Genomic DNA, 23,119 nt, shown 5'->3' with positions numbered 1-23,119 from the left:
TATGTGCAAGTTATGCCGCGTACACACGATCAAACAAGCGGGTGGAAAAGTCTGGCAAACTGAAGTCCGCCAGACAATCCCCCCGTGTGTAGCCTTCGGCATACTTTTTTGACCCGAAAGTACGGCGGACTTAGAAAGTAGTTTTGCACTCCAATCTTCCCGCCGGACTCGCATTTCGGCGGACAATCCGTCCGTGTGTGTGCCAGTCCGCCGTACTTTTGAAATGAGCGGACTTTTCCCGCCCGGAGGAAAGTCCGCTCATTTCGAGCGGGTCTCCAGGTAGGCGGGGCCCGCGAAGGAGACGTCGCTGGCTCTGCCACCTGGTATGGACTTAAAGGGGAACCCAAACGCCGAAAAAAATAGGCATGGGGTCCCCCCAGGTCCACATTAGACCCTTGTCTGAGCACGCTACCCGGCCGGCCAGGAAAGGGGGGGCGAGCGAGCGGCCCACCTCCTGAGTCGTACCAGGCCACGTGCCCTCAACATGGGGGGTGCCTTGGGGAAGGGGGGCCGCGCGCCCCCCCACCCCAAAGCACCTTGTCCCCATGTTGATGAGGACAAGGGCCTCTTCCCGACAACCCTGGCCGTTGGTTGTCAGGGTCTGCGGGCGGGGGGCTTATCGGAATCTGGGAGCCCCCTTTAATAAGGGGGCCCCCGGATACCGGCCCCCCACCCTATGTGAATGAGTATGGGGTACAATGTACCCCTACCCATTCACCTGTAAAATAAAGTACAAAAAAAACACAACACACAAGACAAAATAGTTTATTGCACAGCTCCGTGGGTCTTCTGTCTTCGGGGGTCTTCTCGCCGGACAGAACAGAAGGCAGCGCCGACAGAAGACCGGGCCACCGCCTGTAAAAGAGCTATAAGAAGGCGCGGTGGCCCGGCAGAAGAACCGAAGAGGGGGACAAGACCCCCGAAGTCGGAAGAAGAGGGCGGCGGCGAGGAAGAAAGCCGGGCTCCTCCGCTAGTAAAAGAGCTACAAGAAGATAGCGGAGGAGTCCGGCGAGAAGACCCCCGAAGACGGAAGACCCCCGGAGCTGTGCAATAAACTATTTTATCTTGTATGTTGTGTTTTTTTGTACTTTATTTTACAGGTGAATGGGTAGTGGTACATTGTACCCCATACTCATTCACATAGGGTGGGGGGCCGGTATCCGGGGGCCCCCTTATTAAAGGGGGCTCCCAGATTCTGATAAGCCCCCCGCCCGCAGACCCCGACAACCAACGGCCAGAGTTGTCGGGAAGAGGCCCTTGTCCTCATCAACATGGGGACAAGGTGCTTTGGGGTGGGGTGGCCGCGTGCCCCCCCTTCCCCAAGGCACCCCCCATGTTGAGGGCATGCGGCCTGGTACGGTTCAGGGGGGGCACTCGCTCGTCCCCCCTTTCCTGGCTGGCCGGGTAGCGTGCTCAGACAAGGGTCCAATGTGGACCTGGGGGTACCCCCACGCCGATTTTTTTTTTCGGCGTTGGGGTTCCCCTTTAAGTCCATACCAGGTGGCAGGTCCAGCGACGTCTCCTTCACCGGCCCCGCCTACCTGGAGACGCGCTCAAAATGAGCGGACTTTCCTCTGCGTGTGTGGGCGACTCCGTTCATTTCAAAAGTAGGGCGGATAGTACATCTTCATCTTCATCATCTTCATCATCTTCATCTTCATCATCTTCATCTTCATCATCCTCATCTTCATCATCTTCATCACCTTCATCTTCATCTTCATCATCTTCATCATCTTCATCATCTTCATCTTCATCACCTTCATCACCTTCATCATCATCATCTTCATCATCTTCGTCTTCTTCATCTTCATCGTCTTCATCTTCATCGTCTTCATCTTCATCATCTTCTTCATCATCTTCATCTTCATCATCATCTTCATCATCATCTTCATCATCTTCATCTTCATCATCTTCATCATCTTCATCATCATCTTCATCATCATCTTCATCATCTTCATCTTCATCATCTTCATCATCTTCATCTTCATCTTCTTCATCATCATCTTCATCATCATCATCTTCATCATCATCTTCATCATCTTCCTTATCATCTTCATCTTCATCATCTTCATCATCTTCATCATCTTCATCATCATCTTCATCATCTTTATCGCTCGCTCGTCCCCCCTTTCCTGTCCGGCCGGGTAGCATGCTCGGACAAGGGTCCGATGTGGACCTGGGGCACCCCCAAGCCGATTTTTTAGTACATCTTCATCTTCATCATCTTCATCTTCATCAGCTTCATCTTCATCTTCATCATCTTCATCTTCATCATCTTCATCACCTTCATCTTCATCTTCATCTTCATCATCTTCATCTTCATCATCATCTTCATCTTCATCATCATCTTCATCTTCATCATCATCTTCATCTTCATCATCATCTTCATCTTCATCATCATCTTCATCTTCATCATCTTCATCTTCATCATCTTCATCATCTTCATCTTCATCACCTTCATCACCTTCATCATCATCATCTTCATCTTCATCATCTTCGTCTTCTTTATCTTCATCGTATTCATCTTCATCATCATCATCTTCATCATCATCATCTTTATCATCATCATCTTCATCATCATCATCTTCATCTTTATCTTCATCATCTTCATCATCATCATCTTCATCTTCATCATCTTCATCTTCTTCTTCTTCATCTTCATTGTCTTCATCTTCATCTTCATCATCTTCATATTCATCTTCATCATCATCTTTTTTTTTCGGCGTTGGGGTTCCCCTTTAAGTCCATACCAGGTGGCGGGTCCAGCGACGTCTCCTTCGGTGGCCCCGCCTACCTGGAGACGCGCTCAAAATGAGCGGACTTTCCTCTGCGTGTGTGGGCGAGTCCGTTCATTCCAAAAGTAGGGCGGATAGTACATCTTCATCTTCATCATCTTCATCTTCATCAGCTTCATCTTCATCTTCATCATCTTCATCTTCATCATCTTCATCATCTTCATCTTCATCATCCTCATCTTCATCATCTTCATCACCTTCATCTTCATCTTCATCTTCATCATCTTCATCTTCATCATCATCTTCATCTTCATCATCATCTTCATCTTCATCATCATCTTCATCTTCATCATCATCTTCATCTTCATCATCATCTTCATCTTCATCATCATCTTCATCTTCATCATCTTCATCTTCATCATCTTCATCATCTTCATCTTCATCACCTTCATCACCTTCATCATCATCATCTTCATCTTCATCATCTTCGTCTTCTTTATCTTCATCGTATTCATCTTCATCATCATCATCTTCATCATCATCATCTTTATCATCATCATCTTCATCATCATCATCTTCATCTTTATCTTCATCATCTTCATCATCATCATCTTCATCTTCATCATCTTCATCTTCTTCTTCTTCATCTTCATTGTCTTCATCTTCATCTTCATCATCTTCATATTCATCTTCATCATCATCTTTTTTTTTCGGCGTTGGGGTTCCCCTTTAAGTCCATACCAGGTGGCGGGTCCAGCGACGTCTCCTTCGGTGGCCCCGCCTACCTGGAGACGCGCTCAAAATGAGCGGACTTTCCTCTGCGTGTGTGGGCGAGTCCGTTCATTCCAAAAGTAGGGCGGATAGTACATCTTCATCTTCATCATCTTCATCTTCATCAGCTTCATCTTCATCTTCATCATCTTCATCTTCATCATCTTCATCACCTTCATCTTCATCTTCATCTTCATCATCTTCATCTTCATCATCATCTTCATCTTCATCATCATCTTCATCTTCATCATCATCTTCATCTTCATCATCATCTTCATCTTCATCATCTTCATCTTCATCATCTTCATCATCTTCATCTTCATCACCTTCATCACCTTCATCATCATCATCTTCATCTTCATCATCTTCGTCTTCTTTATCTTCATCGTATTCATCTTCATCATCATCATCTTCATCATCATCATCTTTATCATCATCATCTTCATCATCATCATCTTCATCTTTATCTTCATCATCTTCATCATCATCATCTTCATCTTCATCATCTTCATCTTCTTCTTCTTCATCTTCATTGTCTTCATCTTCATCTTCATCATCTTCATATTCATCTTCATCATCATCTTTTTTTTTCGGCGTTGGGGTTCCCCTTTAAGTCCATACCAGGTGGCGGGTCCAGCGACGTCTCCTTCGCCGGCCCCGCCTACCTGGAGACGCGCTCGAAATGAGCGGACTTTCCTCTGCGTGTGTGGGCGAGTCCGTTCATTTCAAAAGTAGGGCGGATAGTACATCTTCATCTTCATCATCTTCATCTTCATCATCTTTATCTTCATCTTCATCTTCATCATCTTCATCTTCATCATCCTCATCTTCATCACCTTCATCTTCATCTTCATCATCATCTTCATCTTCATCATCTTCATCTTCATCATCTTCATCATCTTCATCACCTTCATCATCTTCATCACCTTCATCATCTTCATCATCATCTTCATCTTCATAATCTTCATCTTCATCATCTTCATCTTCATCTTCATCATCTTCATCTTCATCATCTTCATCTTCATCATCTTCATCTTCATCACCTTCATCATCATCATCTTCATCATCTTCATTTCTTCTTCTTCATCTTCATTGTCTTCATCTTCATCTTCATCATCTTCATCTTCATCTTCATCATCATCATCATCTTCATCATCTTCATCTTCATCATCTTCATCTTCATCATCATCATCATCTTCATCTTCTTCATCTTCTTCATCTTCTTCATCATCTTCATCATAATCTTCATCTTCATCATCATCATCTTCATCTTCATCTTCATCTTCATCATCTTCATCTTCATCCTCATCTTCATCATCATCTTCATCTTCATCTTCATCTTCATCATCTTCATCTTCATCTTCTTCATCTTCATCTTCATCTTCATCCTCATCTTCATCCTCATCTTCATCTTCATCATCATCTTCATCATCATCATCTTCATCATCTTCATCATCTTCATCATCTTCATCATCTTCATCTTCATCATCTTCATCATCTTCATCATCATCTTCATCTTCATCATCTTCATCTTCTTCATCTTCATCGCTCGCTCGTCCCCCCCTTTCCTGGCTGGCCGGGTAGCGTGCTTGGACAAGGGTCCGATGTGGACCTGGGGGCACCCCAAGCCGATTTTTTTTCGGCGTTGGGGTTCCCCTTTAAGTCCATACCAGGTGGCGGGGCCCGCGACGTCTCCTTCGTCGGCCCCGCCTACCTGGAGACGCGCTCGAAATGAGCGGACTTTCCTCTGCGTGTGTGGGCGAGTCCGTTCATTTCAAAAGTAGGGCGAATAGTACGGCGGACTTACGCCGTATTACTCCGCTGAAAATGTGCCATGTGTGAGCAAGTAGCCCGTTCGGAAAGTCCGACGGATAGTCCGCTATGTGTGTATGCGGCATTACAGGTTTCAGAATGCAGTTATGTGCGATTTATAGGTTGCAGAATGCAGATATGTGCGATTTATAGGTTGCATAATGTAGTTATGTGCGATTTATAGGTTTCAGAATGCAGATATGTGCGATTTAAATGCTGCAGAATGCAGATATGTGCGATTTATAGGTTTCAGAATGCAGATATGTGCGATTTAAATGCTGCAGAATGCAGATATGTGCAAGTTACAGGTTTCAGAATGCAGTTATGTGCGATTTATAGGTTGCAGAATGCAGATATGTTATTTACAGGTTGCAGAATGCAAATATGTGCGATTTACTATTTTTTTGTTTTCAGATGCGCCATTCAGCTGCAGCGCAGATTTATTTATCTTGAGAGCAACAGCGTTTGCCCTCACGATACATAAAGCTGTGACTCCAGTGCTGTAGGAGGTGATTTCAACACCAGTTAAAATAAAAAGCATATATGCTGAAGCATGGGGGCAGCAGGGGCGGAGGAGCGATTTTGCTCCTAATCCGCATACATATGGTCGACAATTCCGAAAGATGGTTTGCCCGTGGAAAAGTCTGACCGTGTGTACGTGGCATAACTTTTTTGCGGGAGGATGCCCCCATGCTTCGGCATATATAAATGGTGCAAATATGCCCATCATTAGAAGTGGGTGGATGAAGGGAGGTATTCTAATGGTGGGCATACCCACCAATCAATCTCTTTTTTTTTCCTTCAGCCAACAGGCTGCATGAAAAATAAATTACAATATATGTCCAACAAGGACCAGCAACGTACTGGTATGTTGCTGGAATTTGAATGGTTATACCAGAATGATGCCTGCGGGTTTAGGTATCATCTTGGTATTCTTTTCAGATAGTGATCGGCCTTCATGTAAAAGCAATCCTAGTGGCTAATTAGCCTCTAGACTGCTTTTACAAGCAGTGGGAGGGAATGTCCCCCCTCCCGGATATAAACATTTCCAGTGGGAAAGCATTTTATCACACCGAATGGTGTGGTCAGATGCTTTGAGGGCAGAGGTAAGATCTAGGGTCTAATAGACCCCCAATTTTTTCAAATTTACAAGTTGCTGAATGCAGATATGTGTGATTTACAGGTTACAGAATGCAGATATGTGCGATTTACAGGTTACAGAATGCAGATATGTGCGAATTGCAGATTTCAGAATGCAGCTATGTGCGATTTACAGATTTAAGAATGCAGTTATGTGCAATTTACCGGTCGCAGAATGCAGATGTGTGCAATTTACAGAATACAGATATGTGCTATTTACATGTTGCAGATATGTACAATTTACAGGTTGCTGAATTCAGTTATGTGCGATTTACATAATGCAGACATGTGCAATTTACAGGTTGCAGAATGCAGTTATGTGCGATTTATAGGTTTCAGAATGCAGTTATGTGCGATTTATAGGTTGCAGAATGCAGATATGTGATTTACAGGTTGCAGAATGCAAATATGTGCGATTTACCATTTTTTTGTTTTCAGATGCGCCATTCAGCTGCAGCGCAGATTTATTTATCTTGGGAGCAACAGCGTTTGCCCTCACGATACATAAAGCTGTGACTCCAGTGCTGTAGGAGGTGATTTCAACACCACAGTTAAAAAAAAGAGCATATATGCTGAAGCATGGGGGCAGCAAGGGTGGAGGAGCGATTTTGCTCCTAATCCGCATACATATGGTCGAAATTCCGAAAGATGGCTTGCCCGTGGAAAAGTCAGACCGTGTGTATGTGGCATAACTTTTTTGCGGGAGGGTGCCCCCATGCTTCGCCGAACGGTGTGGTCAGATGCTTTGAGGGCAGAGGAAAGATCTAGGGTCTAATAGACCCCAATTTTTTTAAATTTCCAGGTTGCTGAATGCAGATATGTGCGATTTACAGGTTACAGAATGCAGATATGTGCGAATTGCAGATTTCAGAATGCAGCTATGTGCGATTTACATATTTAAGAATGCAGTTATGTGCAATATACCGGTTGCAGAATGCAGATATGTGCAATTTACAGAATACAGATATGTGCTATTTACATGTTGCAGACATGTGCAATTTACAGGTTGCTGAATGCAGTTATGTGCGATTTACAGAATGCAGATATGTGCAATTCACAGGTTGCAGAATGCAGTTATGTGCGATTTATAGGTTTCAGAATGCAGATATGTGCGATTTAAATGCTGCAGAATGCAGATATGTGCAAGTTGCAGGTTTCAGAATGCAGTTATGTGTGATTTACAGGTTACAGAATGCAGATATGTGCGAATTGCAGATTTCAGAATGCAGCTATGTGCGATTTACAGATTTAAGAATTCAGATATGTGCGATTTACAGATTTAAGAATTCAGATATGTGCGATTTACAGATTTAAGAATGCAGTTATGTGCAATTTACCGGTTGCAGAATGCAGATATGTGCAATTTACAGAATACAGATATGTGCAATTTACAGGTTGCAGAATGCAGTTATGTGCGATTTAAAGGTTTCAGAATGCAGATATGTGCGATTTAAAGGTTTCAGAATGCAGATATGTGCGCTTTAAATGCTGCAGAATGCAGATATGTGCACGTTACAGGTTTCAGAATGCAGTTATGTGCGATTTATAGGTTTCAGAATGCAGATATGTGCGATTTAAATGCTGCAGAATGCAGATATGTGCAAGTTACAGGTTTCAGAATGCAGTTATGTGCGATTTATAGGTTGCAGAATGCAGATATGTGATATACAGGTTGCAGAATGCAAATATGTGCGATTTACCATTTTTTTGTTTTCAGATGCGCCATTCAGCTGCAGCGCAGATTTATTTATCTTGAGAGCAACAGCATTTGCCCTCACGATACATAAAGCTGTGACTCCAGTGCTGTAGGAGGTGATTTCAACACCACAGTTAAAAAAAGAGCATATATGCTGAAGCATGGGGGCAGCAGGGACGGAGGAGCGATTTTGCTCCTAATCCGCATACATATGGTCGAAATTCCGAAAGATGGCTTGCCCATGCAAAAGTCCGACCGTGTGTACGTGGCATAACTTTTTTGCGGAAGGATGCCCCCATGCTTCGGCATATATAAATGGTGCATGTATGCCCACCATTAGAAGTGGGTGGATGAAGGGAGGTATTCTAATGGTGGGCATACCCACCAATCAATCTCTTTTTTTTTTCCTTCAGCCAACAGGCTGCATGAAAAAAAGATTACAATATATGTCCAACAAGGACCAGCAACGTACTGGTATGTTGCTGGAATTTGAATGGTTATACTAGAATGATGCCTGCGGGTTTAGGTATCATCTTGGTATTCTTTTCAGATAGTGATCGGCTTTCATGTAAAAGCAATCCTAGTGGCTAATTAGCCTCTAGACTGCTTTTACAAGCAGTGGGAGGGAAAGTCCCCCCTCCCGGATATAAACATTTCCAGTGGGAAAGCATTTTATCACACCGAACGGTGTGGTCAGATGCTTTGAGGGCAGAGGTAAGATCTAGGGTCTAATAGACCCCCAATGTTTTCAAATTTCCAGGTTGCTGAATGCAGATATGTGCGATTTACAGGTTACAGAATGCAGATATGTGATTTACAGGTTGCAGAATGCAGCTATGTGCGATTTACAGATTTAAGAATTCAGATATGTGCGATTTACAGATTTAAGAATGCAGTTATGTGCAATTTACCGGTTGCAGAATGCAGATATGTGTGATTTACAGAATACAGATATGTGCTATTTACATGTTGCAGATATATGCAATTTACATGTTGCGGAATGCAGTTATGTGCGATTTACAGAATGCAGATATGTGCAATTCACAGGTTGCAGAATGCAGTAATGTGCGATTCATAGGTTTCAGAATGCAGATATGTGCGCTTTAAATGCTGCAGAATGCAGATATGTGCAAGTTACAGGTTTCAGAATGCAGTTATGTGCGATTTATAGGTTGCAGAATGCAGATATGTGATTTACAGCTTGTAGAATGCAAATATGTGCGAATTACCATTTTTTTGTTTTCAGATGCGCCATTCAGCTGCAGCTCAGATTTATTTATCTTGAGAGCAACAGCGTTTGCCCTCACGATACATAAAGCTGTGACTCCAGTGCTGTAGGAGGTGATTTCAACACCACAGTTAAAAAAAAAGAGCATATATGCTGAAGCATGGGGGCAGCAGGGGCGGAGATGCGATTTCGCTCCTAATCTGCATACATATGGTCGAAATTCCGAAAGATGGCTTGCCCGTGGAAAAGTCAGACCGTGTGTACGTGGCATAACTTTTTTGCGGGAGGATGCCCCCATGCTTCGGCATATATAAATGGTGCATGTATGCCCATCATTAGAAGTGGGTGGATGAAGGGAGGTATTCTAATGGTGGGCATACCCACCGATCAATCTCATTTTTTTTCCTTCAGCCAACAGGCTGCATGAAAAATAAATTACAATATATGTCCAACAAGGACCAGCAACGTACTGGTATGTTGCTGGAATTTGAATGGTTATACCAGAATGATGCCTGCGGGTTTAGGTATCATCTTGGTATTCTTTTCAGATAGTGATCGGCTTTCATGTAAAAGCAATCCTAGTGGCTAATTAGACTCTAGACTGCTTTTACAAGCAGTGGGAGGGAATGTCCCCCCTCCCGGGTATATAAACATTTCCAGTGGGAAAGCATTTTATCACACCGAACGGTGTGGTCAGATGCTTTGAGGGCAGAGGTAAGATCTAGGGTCTAATAGACCCCCAATTTTTTCAAATTTACAGGAGGCTGAATGCAGATATGTGCGATTTACAGGTTACAGAATGCAGATATGTGCGAATTGCAGATTGCAGAATGCAGCTATTTTCGATTTACAGATTTAAGAATGCAGTTATGTGCAATATACCGGTTGCAGAATGCAGATATGTGCAATTTACAGAATACAGATATGTGCTATTTACATGTTGCAGATATGTGCAATTTACAGGTTGCTGAATGCAGTTATGTGCAATTTACAGAATGCAGATATGTGCAATTAACAGGCTTCAGAATGCAGTTATGTGCGATTTATAGGTTGCAGAATGCAGATATGTGATTTACAGGTTGCAGAATGCAAATATGTGCCATTTACCATTTTTTTGTTTTCAGATGCGCCATTCAGCTGCAGCGCAGATTTATTTATCTTGTGAGCAGCAGCATTTGCCCTCAGGATACATAAAGCTGTGACTCCAGTGCTGTAGGAGGTGATTTCAACACCACAGTTAAAAAAGAGCATATATGCTGAAGCATGGGGGCAGCAGGGACGGAGGAGCGATTTTGCTCCTAATCCACATACATATGGTCGAAATTCCGAAAGATGGCTTGCCCGTGGAAAAGTCCGACCGTGTGTACGTGGCATAACTCTTGTGCGGGAGGATGCCCCCATGCTTCAGCATATATAAATGGTGCATGTATGCCCATCATTAGAAGTGGGTGGATGAAGGGAGGTACTCTAATGGTGGGCATACCCACCGATCAATCTTTTTTTTCCTTCAGCCAACAGGCTGCATGAAAAAAAGATTACAATATATGTCCAACAAGGACCAGCAACGTACTGGTGTATTGCTGGAATTTGAATGGTTATACCAGAATGATGCCTGCGGGTTTAGGTATCATCTTGGTATTCTTTTCAGATAGTGATCGGCTTTCATGTAAAGCAATCCTTGTGGCTAATTAGCCTCTAGACTGCTTTTACAAGCAGTGGGAGGGAATGTCCCCCCCTTCCTGGATATAAACATTTCCAGTGGGAAAGAATTTTATCACACCGAACGGTGTGGTCAGATGCTTTGAGGGCAGAGGTGAGATCTAGGGTCTAATAGACCCCAATTTTTTCAAATTTACAGGTTGCTGTATGCAGATATGTGCTATTTACAGATTTAAGAATGCAGTTATGTGCAATTTACCGGTTGCAGAATGCAGATATGTGCAATTTACAGAATGCAGATATGTGCTATTTACATGTTGCAGATATGTGCAATTTACAGGTTGCTGAATGCAGTTATGTGCGATTTACAGAATGCAGATATGTGCAAGTTACAGGTTGCAGAATGCAGTTATGTGCGATTTATAGGTTTCAGAATGCAGATATGTGCGATTTAAAGGCTGCAGAATGCAGATATGTGCAAGTTACAGGTTTCAGAATGCAGTTATGTGCCATTTATAGGTTGCAGAATGCAGATATGTGATTTATAGCTTGTATAATGCAAATATGTGCGATTTACCATTTTATTGTTTTCAGATGTGCCATTCAGCTGCAGCGCAGATTTATTTATCTTGAGAGCAACAGTGTTTGCCCTCACGATACATAAAGCTGTGACTCCAGTGCTGTAGGAGGTGATTTCAACACCACAGTTAAAAAAAAGAGCATATATGCTGAAGCATGGGGGCAGCAGGGGCGGAGGAGCGATTTTGCTCCTAATCCGCATACATATGGTCGAAATTCCGAAAGATGGCTTGTCCGTGGAAAAGTCCGACGTGTGTACGTGGCATAACTTTTTTGCGGGAGGATGCCCCCATGCTTCGGCATATATAAATGGTGCATGTATGCCCACCATTAGAAGTGGGTGGATGAAGGGAGGTATTCTAATGGTGGGCATACCCACCGATCAATCTTATTTTTTTTCCTTCAGCCAACAGGCTGCATGAAAAAAAAATTACAATATATGTCCAACAAGGACCAGCAACGTACTGGTATGTTGCTGGAATTTGAATGGTTATACCAGAATGATGCCTGCGGGTTTAGGTATCATCTTGGTACTCTTTTGAGATAGTGATCGGCTTTCATGTAAAAGCAATCCTAGTGGCTAATTAGCCTCTAGACTGCTTTTACAAGCAGTGGGAGGGAATGTCCCCCCTCCTGGATATAAAAATTTCCAGTGGGAAAGCATTTTATCACACCGAACGGTGTGGTCAGATGCTTTGAGGGCAGAGGTAAGATCTAGGGTCTAATAGACCCCCATTTTTTTCAAATTTACAGGTTGCTGAATGCAGATATGTGCGATTTACAGGTTACAGAATGCAGATATGTGCGAATTGCAGAATGCAGCTATGTGCAATTTACAGATTTAAGAATTCAGATATGTGCGATTTACAGATTTAAGAATGCAGTCATGTGCAATTTACCGGTTGCAGAATGCAGATATGTGCAATTTACAGAGTACAGATATGTGCTATTTACATGTTGCAGATATGTGCAATTTACAGGTTGCTGAATGCAGTTATGTGCAATTTACAGAATGCAGATATGTGCAATTTACAGGTTGCAGAATGCAGTTATGTGCGATATATAGGTTTCAGAATCCAGATATGTGCGCTTTAAATGCTGCAGAATGCAGATATGTGCAAGTTACAGGTTTCAGAATGCAGTTATGTGCGATTTATAGGTTGCAGAATGCAGATATGTGATTTACAGGTTGCAGAAGGCAAATATGTGCGATTTACCATTTTTTTGTTTTCAGATGCGCCATTCAGCTGCAGCGCAGATTTATTTATCTTGAGAGCAACAGCATTTGCCCTCACGATACATAAAGCTGTGACTCCAGTGCTGTAGGAGGCTATTTCAACACCACAGTTAAAAAAAAAGAGCATATATGCTGAAGCATGGGGGCAGCAGGGACGGAGGAGCGATTTTGCTCCTAATCCGCATACATATGGTCGAAATTCCGAAAGATGGCTTGCCCATGGAAAAGTCCGACCATGTGTACGTGGCATAACTTTTTTGCGGGAGGATGCCCCCATGCTTCGGCATATATAAATGGTGCATGTATGCCCACCATTAGAAGTGGGTGGATGAAGGGAGGTATTCTAATGGTGGGCATACCCACTGATCAATCTCTTTTTTTTCCATCAGCCAACAGGCTGCATGAAAAAAAATTACAATATATGTCCAACAAGGACCAGCAACGTACTGGTATGTTGCTGGAATTTGAATGGTTATACCAGAATGATGCCTGCGGGTTTAGGTATCATCTTGGTACTCTTTTGAGATAGTGATCGGCTTTCATGTAAAAGCAATCCTAGTGGCTAATTAGCCTCTAGACTGCTTTTACAAGCAGTGGGAGGGAATGTCCCCCCTCCTGGATATAAAAATTTCCAGTGGGAAAGCATTTTATCACACCGAACGGTGTGGTCAGATGCTTTGAGGGCAGAGGTAAGATCTAGGGTCTAATAGACCCCCAATTTTTTCAAATTTACAAGTTGCTGAATGCAGATATGTGCGATTTACAGGTTACAGAATGCAGATATGTGCGAATTGCAGATTTCAGAATGCAGCTATGCGCGATTTACAGATTTAAGAACTCAGATATGTGCGATTTACAGATTTAAGAATTCAGTTATGTGCAATTTACCGGTTGCAGAATGCAGATATGTGCAATTTACAGAATACAGATATGTGCTATTTACATGTTGCAGATATGTGCAATTTACAGGTTGCTGAATGCAGTTATGTGCGATTTACAGAATGCAGATATGTGCAATTTACAGGTTGCAGAATGCAGTTATGTGCGATTTATAGGTTTCAGAATGCAGATATGTGCGATTTAAATGCTGCAGAATGCAGATATGTGCAAGTTACAGGTTTCAAAATGCAGTTATGTGCGATTTATAGGTTGCAGAATGCAGATATGTGATTTACAGCTTGTAGAATGCAAATATGTGCGATTTACCATTTTTTTGTTTTCAGATGCGCCATTCAGCTGCAGCGCAGATTTATTTATCTTGAGAGCAGCAGCATTTGCCCTCAGGATACATAAAGCTGTGACTCCAGTGCTGTAGGAGGTGATTTCAACACCACAGTTAAAAAAAGAGCATATATGCTGAAGCATGGGGGCAGCAGGGACGGAGGAGCGATTTTGCTCCTAATCCGCATACATATGTTCGAAATTACGAAAGATGGCTTGCCCGTGGAAAAGTCCGACCGTGTGTACGTGGCATAACTTTTTTGCGGGAGGATGCCCCCATGCTTCGGCATATATAAATGGTGCATGTATGCCCATCATTAGAAGTGGGTGGATGAAGGGAGGTATTCTAATGGTGGGCATACCCACCGATCAATTTCTTTTTTCCTTCAGCCAACAGGCTGCATGAAAAAAAGATTACAATATATATCCAACAAGGACCAGCAACGTACTGGTATGTTGCTGGAATTTGAATGGTTATACCAGAATGATGCCTGCGGGTTTAGGTATCATCTTGGTATCATTCTTTTCAGATAGTGATCGGCTTTCATGTAAAGCAATCCTAGTGGCTAATTAGCCTCTAGACTGCTTTTACAAGCAGTGGGAGGGAATGTCCCCACTCCCGGATATAAACATCGCCATTGGGAAAGCATTTTATCACACCGAACGGTGTGGTCAGATGCTTTGAGGGCAGAGGAAAGATCTAGGGTCTAATAGACCCCAATTTTTTCTAATTTACAGGTGGCTGAATGCAGATATGTGCGATTTACAGGTTACAGAATGCAGATATGTGCGAATTGCAGATTTCAGAATGCAGCTATGTGCGATTTACAGATTTAAGAATTCAGATATGTGCGATTTACAGATTTAAGAATACAGTTATGTGCAATTTACAGGTTGCAGAATGCAGATATGTGCGATTTACAGAATACAGATATGTGCTATTTACATGTTGCAGATATATGCAATTTACATGTTGCTGAATGCAGTTATGTGCGATTTACAGAATGCAGATATGTGCAATTCACAGGTTGCAGAATGCAGTAATGTGCGATTCATAGGTTTCAGAATGCAGATATGTGCGCTTTAAATGCTGCAGAATGCAGATATGTGCAAGTTACAGGTTTCAGAATGCAGTTATGTGCGATTTATAGGTTGCAGAATGCAGATATGTGATTTACAGCTTGTAGAATGCAAATATGTGCGATTTACCATTTTTTTGTTTTCAGATGCGCCATTCAGCTGCAGCTCAGATTTATTTATCTTGAGAGCAACAGCGTTTGCCCTCACGATACATAAAGCTGTGTAAAAAAGTGAAGTGTAGAGAGTAAATACAAATGTAGTGCAATGGAAACTCTACATACTCACTCACAGGGGCGTTTCTTAATGAATAGCAAAGTCTTTGTGTTATATCTGAATCAGTAACCCTTCTCCAAAGGGTGTGTGTAGCGGAGATATGTAATTTTCATCCAAGGCATTTCAAACGTACTTTCTGGAGTAGAAATTGAAGAATCCTTTGTTTGTCCAATAGTTTGTTTATTGTTCAGAAATACAAGCAAAGACAAGATTGACATCTGGTAACATATGGCATGATGATGGCTTCAGAAGGAGGAATGGGTCTTCTGATCTACATTCTCCAAAGTGTAGAATCCTTTCTCTTCCCACCAATCCTACCTTTCCTATAACCCTAGTCCATTCTTATACTGTTTCAAGATGTTATGTCAGCATATCCTAATAACACCCACATTTGCATATATACCCAATATGGTTCAGTCTATAGATAAGTAGCATAACTCCACCCATTGTTCTGACTAGTAACTCAAAAATAGAAATACCTACTCAGCAAATCCACTCCTATCTATACGATCTGCTGTTGTGTGACCTTCAGAAACCATCACTTACCACTGAACATATAACTTACATATATTTTCAGAAACTTTTATCTTTTAAGATATTAATTACCTCAAAAACTTCTAACAAGCTGTGACTCCAGTGCTGTAGGAGGTGATTTCAACACCACAGTTAAAAAAAAGAGCATATATGCTGAAGCATGGGGGCAGCAGGGGCGGAGGAGCGATTTCGCTCCTAATCCGCATACATATGGTGGAAATTCCGAAAGATGGCTTGCCCATGGAAAAGTCCGACCGTGTGTACGTGGCATAACTTTTTTGCGGGAGGATGCCCCCATGCTTCGGCATATATAAATGGTGCATGTATGCCCACCATTAGAAGTGGGTAAATGAAGGGAGGTATTCTAATGGTGGGCATACCCACCGATCAATCTCTTTTTTTTCCCTTCAGCCAACAGGCTGCATGAAAAAAAATTACAATATATGTCCAACAAGGACCAGCAACGTACTGGTATGTTGCTGGAATTTGAATGGTTATACCAGAATGATGCCTGCGGGTTTAGGTATCATCTTGGTATTCTTTTCAGATAGTGATCGGCTTTCATGTAAAAGCAATCCTAGTGGCTAATTAGCCTCTAGACCAGTGGCCATCAACCCTGTCCTCAGGACCCACTAACAGGCCTGAGTTTCAAGATAACTGAACTACATCACAGGTGATATAATTTGCTGCTCAGTGATTGCAGTATTCTAGTCTGCATCTCCCCCAAGGTAATACATAAAACCTGGCCTGTTAGTGGGCCCTGTGGACAGGGTTGATGACCACTGCTCTAGACTGCTTTTACAAGCAGTGGGAGGGAATGTCCCCCCTCCCGGATATAAACATTTCCAGTGGGAAAGCATTTTATCACACCAAACGGTGTGGTCAGATGCTTTGAGGGCAGAGGTAAGATCTAGAGTCTAATAGACCCCCAATTTTTTCAAATTTACAGGTTGCTGAATGCAGATATGTGCGATTTACAGGTTACAGAATGCAGATATGTGCGAATTGCAGATTTCAGAATGCAGCTATGCGCGATTTACAGATTTAAGAACTCAGATATGTGCGATTTACAGATTTAAGAATTCAGATATGTGCAATTTACAGGTTGCTGAATGCAGTTATGTGCGATTTACAGAATGCAGATATGTGCAATTTACAGGTTGCAGAATGCAGTTATGTGCGATTTATAGGTTTCAGAATGCAGATATGTGCGATTTAAATGCTGCAGAATGCAGATATGTGCAAGTTACAGGTTTCAAAATGCAGTTATGTGCGATTTATAGGTTGCAGAATGCAGATATGTGATTTACAGCTTGTAGAATGCAAATATGTGCGATTTACCATTTTTTTGTTTTCAGATGCGCCATTCAGCTGCAGCGCAGATTTATTTATCTTGAGAGCAGCAGCATTTGCCCTCAGGATACATAAAGCTGTGACTCCAGTGCTGTAGGAGGTGATTTCAACACCACAGTTAAAAAAAGAGCATATATGCTGAAGCATGGGGGCAGCAGGGGCGGAGGAGCAATTTTGCTCCTAATCCGTATACATATGGGGCGAAATTCCGAAAGATGGCTTGCCCGTCGAAAAGTCCGACTGTGTGTACGTGGCATAACTTTTTTGCGGGAGGATGCCCCCATGCTTCGGAATATATAAATGGTGCATGTATGCCCACCATTAGAAGTGGGTGGATGAAGGGAGGTATTCTAATGGTGGGCATACCCACCGATCAATCTCTTTTTTTTCCTTCAGCCAACAGGCTGCATGAAAAAAAGATTACAATATATGTCCAACAAGGACCAGCAACGTACTGGTATGTTGTTGTACTTTGAATGGTTATACCAGAATGATGCCTGCGGGTTTAGGTATCATCTTGGTATTCTTTTCAGATAGTGATCGGCTTTCATGTAAAAGCAATCTTAGTGGCTAATTAGACTCTAGACTGCTTTTACAAGCAGTGGGAGGCAATGTCCACCATCCCGGATGTAAACATTGCCATTGGGAAAGCATTTTATCACACCGAACGGTGTGGTCAGATGCTTTGAGGGCAGAGGAAAGATCTAGGGTCTAATAGACCCCAATTTTTTTTAAATTTCCAGGTTGCTGAATGCAGATATGTGCGATTTACAGGTTGCTGAATGCAGATATGTGCGATTTACAGGTTACAGAATGCAGATATGTGCGAATTGCAGATTTCAGAATGCAGCTATGTGCGATTTACATATTTAAGAATGCAGTTATGTGCAATATACCGGTTGCAGAATGCAGATATGTGCAATTTACAGAATACAGATATGTGCTATTTACATGTTGCAGATATGTGCAATTTACAGGTTGCTGAATGCAGTTATGTGCAATTTACAGAATGCAGATATGTGCAATTAACAGTCTTCAGAATGCAGTTATGTGTGATTTATAGGTTGCAGAATGCAGATATGTGATTTACAGGTTGCAGAATGCAAATATGTGCCATTTACCATTTTTTTGCTTTCAGATGCACCATTCAGCTGCAGCGCAGATTTTTTTATCTTGTGAGCAGCAGCATTTGCCCTCAGGATACATAAAGCTGTGACTCCAGTGCTGTAGGAGGTGATTTCAACACCACAGTTAAAAAAGAGCATATATGCTGAAGCATGGGGGCAGCAGGGACGGAGGAGCGATTTTGCTCCTAATCCACATACATATGGTCGAAATTCCAAAAGATGGCTTGCCCGTGGAAAAGTCCGACCGTGTGTACGTGGCATAACTCTTGTGCGGGAGGATGCCCCCATGCTTCAGCATATATAAATGGTGCATGTATGCCCATCATTAGAAGTGGGTGGATGAAGGGAGGTACTCTAATGGTGGGCATACCCACCGATCAATCTTTTTTTTCCTTCAGCCAACAGGCTGCATGAAAAAAAGATTACAATATATGTCCAACAAGGACCAGCAACGTACTGGTGTATTGCTGGAATTTGAATGGTTATACCAGAATGATGCCTGCGGGTTTAGGTATCATCTTGGTATTCTTTTCAGATAGTGATCGGCTTTCATGTAAAGCAATCCTTGTGGCTAATTAGCCTCTAGACTGCTTTTACAAGCAGTGGGAGGGAATGTCCCCCCCTTCCTGGATATAAACATTTCCAGTGGGAAAGAATTTTATCACACCGAACGGTGTGGTCAGATGCTTTGAGGGCAGAGGTGAGATCTAGGGTCTAATAGACCCCAATTTTTTCAAATTTACAGGTTGCTGTATGCAGATATGTGCTATTTACAGATTTAAGAATGCAGTTATGTGCAATTTACCGGTTGCAGAATGCAGATATGTGCAATTTACAGAATGCAGATATGTGCTATTTACATGTTGCAGATATGTGCAATTTACAGGTTGCTGAATGCAGTTATGTGCGATTTACAGAATGCAGATATGTGCAAGTTACAGGTTGCTGAATGCAGTTATGTGCGATTTATAGGTATCAGAATGCAGATATGTGCGATTTAAAGGCTGCAGAATGCAGATATGTGCAAGTTACAGGTTTCAGAATGCAGTTATGTGCCATTTATAGGTTGCAGAATGCAGATATGTGATTTATAGCTTGTATAATGCAAATATGTGCGATTTACCATTTTATTGTTTTCAGATGTGCCATTCAGCTGCAGCGCAGATTTATTTATCTTGAGAGCAACAGTGTTTGCCCTCACGATACATAAAGCTGTGACTCCAGTGCTGTAGGAGGTGATTTCAACACCACAGTTAAAAAAAAGAGCATATATGCTGAAGGATGGGGGCAGCAGGGGCGGAGGAGCGATTTTGCTCCTAATCCGCATACATATGGTCGAAATTCCGAAAGATGGCTTGCCCGTCGAAAAAGTCCGACCGTGTGTACGTGGCATAACTGTTTTGCGGGAGGATGCCCCCATGCTTTGGCATATATAAATGGTGCATGTATGCCCATCATTAGAAGTGGGTGGATGAAGGGAGGTATTCTAATGGTGGGCATACCCACTGATCAATCTCCTTTTTTTTTCCTTCAGCCAACAGGCTGCATGAAAAAAAGATTACAATATATGTCCAACAAGGACCAGCAACGTACTGGTATGTTGTTGTACTTTGAATGGTTATACCAGAATGATGCCTGCTGGTTTAGGTATCATCTTGGTATCATTCTTTTCAGATAGTGATCAGCTTTCATGTAAAAGCAATCCTAGTGGCTAATTAGCCTCTAGACTGCTTTTACAAGCAGTGGGAGGGAATGTCCCCTCTCCTGGATATAAACATCACCATTGGGAAAGCATTTTATCACACCGAACGGTGTGGTTAAAAACTTTGAGGGCAGAGGTAAGATCTAGGGTCTAATAGATCCCAATTTTTTTCAAATTTACAGGTTGCTGAATGCAGATATGTGCTATTTACAGATTTAAGAATTCAGATATGTGCGATTTACAGATTTAAGAATGCAGTTATGTGCAATTTACCGGTTGCAGAATGCAGATATGTGCAATTTACAGAATGCAGATATGTGCTATTTACATGTTGCAGATATGTGCAATTTACAGGTTGCTGAATGCAGTTATGTGCGATTTACAGAATGCAGATATGTGCAATTTACAGGTTGCAGAATGCAGTTATGTGCGATTTATAGGTTTCAGAATGCAGATATGTGCGATTTAAATGCTGCAGAATGCAGATATGTGCAAGTTACAGGTTTCAGAATGCAGTTATGTGCCATTTATAGGTTGCAGAATGCAGATATGTGATTTATAGCTTGTAGAATGCAAACATGTGCGATTTACCATTTTATTGTTTTCAGATGCACCATTCAGCTGCAGCTCAGATTTATTTATCTTGAGAGCAACAGTGTTTGCCCTCACAATACATAAAGCTGTGACTCCAGTGCTGTAGGAGGTGATTTCAACACCACAGTTAAAAAAAAGAGCATATATGCTGAAGCATGGGGGCAGCAGGGGCGGAGGAGCGATTTTGCTCCTAATCCGCATACATATGGTCGAAATTCCGAAAGATGGCTTGCCCGTGGAAAAGTCCGACCGTGTGTACGTGGCATAACTCTTGTGCGGGAGGATGCCCCCATGCTTCAGCATATATAAATGGTGCATGTATGCCCATCATTAGAAGTGGGTGGATGAAGGGAGGTATTCTAATGGTGGGCATACCCACCGATCAATCTCCTTTTATTTCCTTCAGTCAACAGGCTGCATGAAAAAAAAATTACAATATATGTCCAACAAGGACCAGCAACGTACTGGTATGTTGCTGGAATTTGAATGGTTATACCAGAATGATGCCTGCGGGTTTAGGTATCATCTTGGTATCATTCTTTTCAGATAGTGATCGGCTTTCATGTAAAGCAATCCTAGTGGCTAATTAGCCTCTAGACTGCTTTTACAAGCAGTGGGAGGGAAAATTCCCCCTCCCGGATATAAACATCGCCATTGGGAAAGCATTTTATCACACCGAACGGTGTGGTCAGATGCTTTGAGGGCAGAGGAAAGATCTAGGGTCTAATAGACCCCAATTTTTTTCAAATGTACAGGTGGCTGAATGCAGATATGTGTGATTTACAGGTTACAGAATGCAGATATGTGCGAATTGCAGATTTCAGAATGCAGCTATGTGTGATTTACAGATTTAAGAATTCAGATATGTGCGATTTACAAATTTAAGAATGCAGTTATGTGCAATTTACAGGTTGCAGAATGCAGATATGTGCGATTTACAGAATACAGATATGTGCTATTTACATGTTGCAGATATATGCAATTTACATGTTGCTGAATGCAGTTATGTGCGATTTACAGAATGCAGATATGTGCAATTCACAGGTTGCAGAATGCAGTAATGTGTGATTCATAGGTTTCAGAATGCAGATATGTGCGCTTTAAATGCTGCAGAATGCATATATGTGCAAGTTACAGGTTTCAGAATGCAGTTATGTGCGATTTATAGGTTGCAGAATGCAGATATGTGATCTACAGGTTGCAGAAGGCAAATATGTGCGATTTACAATTTTTTTGTTTTCAGATGCGCCATTCAGCTGCAGCGCAGATTTATTTATCTTGGGAGCAACAGCGTTTGCCCTCACGATACATAAAGCTGTGACTCCAGTGCTGTAGGAGGTGATTTCAACACCACAGTTAAAAAAAAGAGCATATATGCTGAAGCATGGGGGCAGCAGGGGCGGAGGAGCGATTTTGCTCCTAATCCACATACATATGGTCGAAATTCCAAAAGATGGCTTGCCCGTGGAAAAGTCAGACCGTGTGTATGTGGCATAACTTTTTTGCGGGAGGGTGCCTCCATGCTTCGCCGAACGGTGTGGTCAGATGCTTTGAGGGCAGAGGAAAGATCTAGGGTCTAATAGACGCCAATTTTTTTCAAATTTACAGGTTGCTGAATGCAGATATGTGCGATTTACAGGTTACAGAATGCAGATATGTGCAAATTGCAGATTTCAGAATGCAGCTATGTGCGATTTACAGATTTAAGAATTCATATATGTGCGATTTACAGATTTAAGAATGCAGTTATGTGCAATTTACCGGTTGCAGAATGCAGATATGTGCAATTTACAGAATACAGATATGTGCTATTTACATGTTGCAGATATGTGCAATTTACAGGTTGCTGAATGCAGTTATGTGCAATTTACAGAATGCAGATATGTGCAATTTACAGGTTTCAGAATGCAGTTATGTGCGATTTATAGGTTTCAGAATGCAGATATGTGCGATTTAAATGCTGCAGAATGCAGATATGTGCAAGTTATGCCGCGTACACACGATCAAACAAGCGGGTGGAAAAGTCCGGCAAACTGAAGTCCGCCAGACAATCCCCCCGTGTGTAGCCTCCGGCATACTTTTTTGACCCGAAAGTACGGCAGACTTAGAAAGTAGTTTTGCACTCCAATCTTCCAGGCCGTACTTTTGTAATGAGCGGACTTTTCCCGCTCAGAGGAAAGTCTGCTCATTTTGAGCGGGTCTCCAGGTAGGCGTGGCCCACAAAGGAGACGTTGCTTGCCCCGCCACCTGGTATGGACTTAAAGGGGAACCCCAACATCGAAAAAAATTGTCATGGGGTCCCCCAGGTCCACCTCAGACCCTTGTCTGAGCACGCTACCCGGCCGGCTAGGAAAGGGGGGGCGAGCGAGCGCCCCCCC

The sequence above is a fragment of the Lithobates pipiens genome, unplaced genomic scaffold, assembly GCF_037356315.1.
Source record: "Lithobates pipiens isolate NorthernLeopardFrog02 unplaced genomic scaffold, aLitPip1_a1.2 Scaffold_18, whole genome shotgun sequence".
In the NCBI taxonomy this organism is placed as follows: Eukaryota; Metazoa; Chordata; class Amphibia; order Anura; family Ranidae; genus Lithobates; species Lithobates pipiens.
This window is presented reverse-complemented; position numbering follows the sequence as displayed.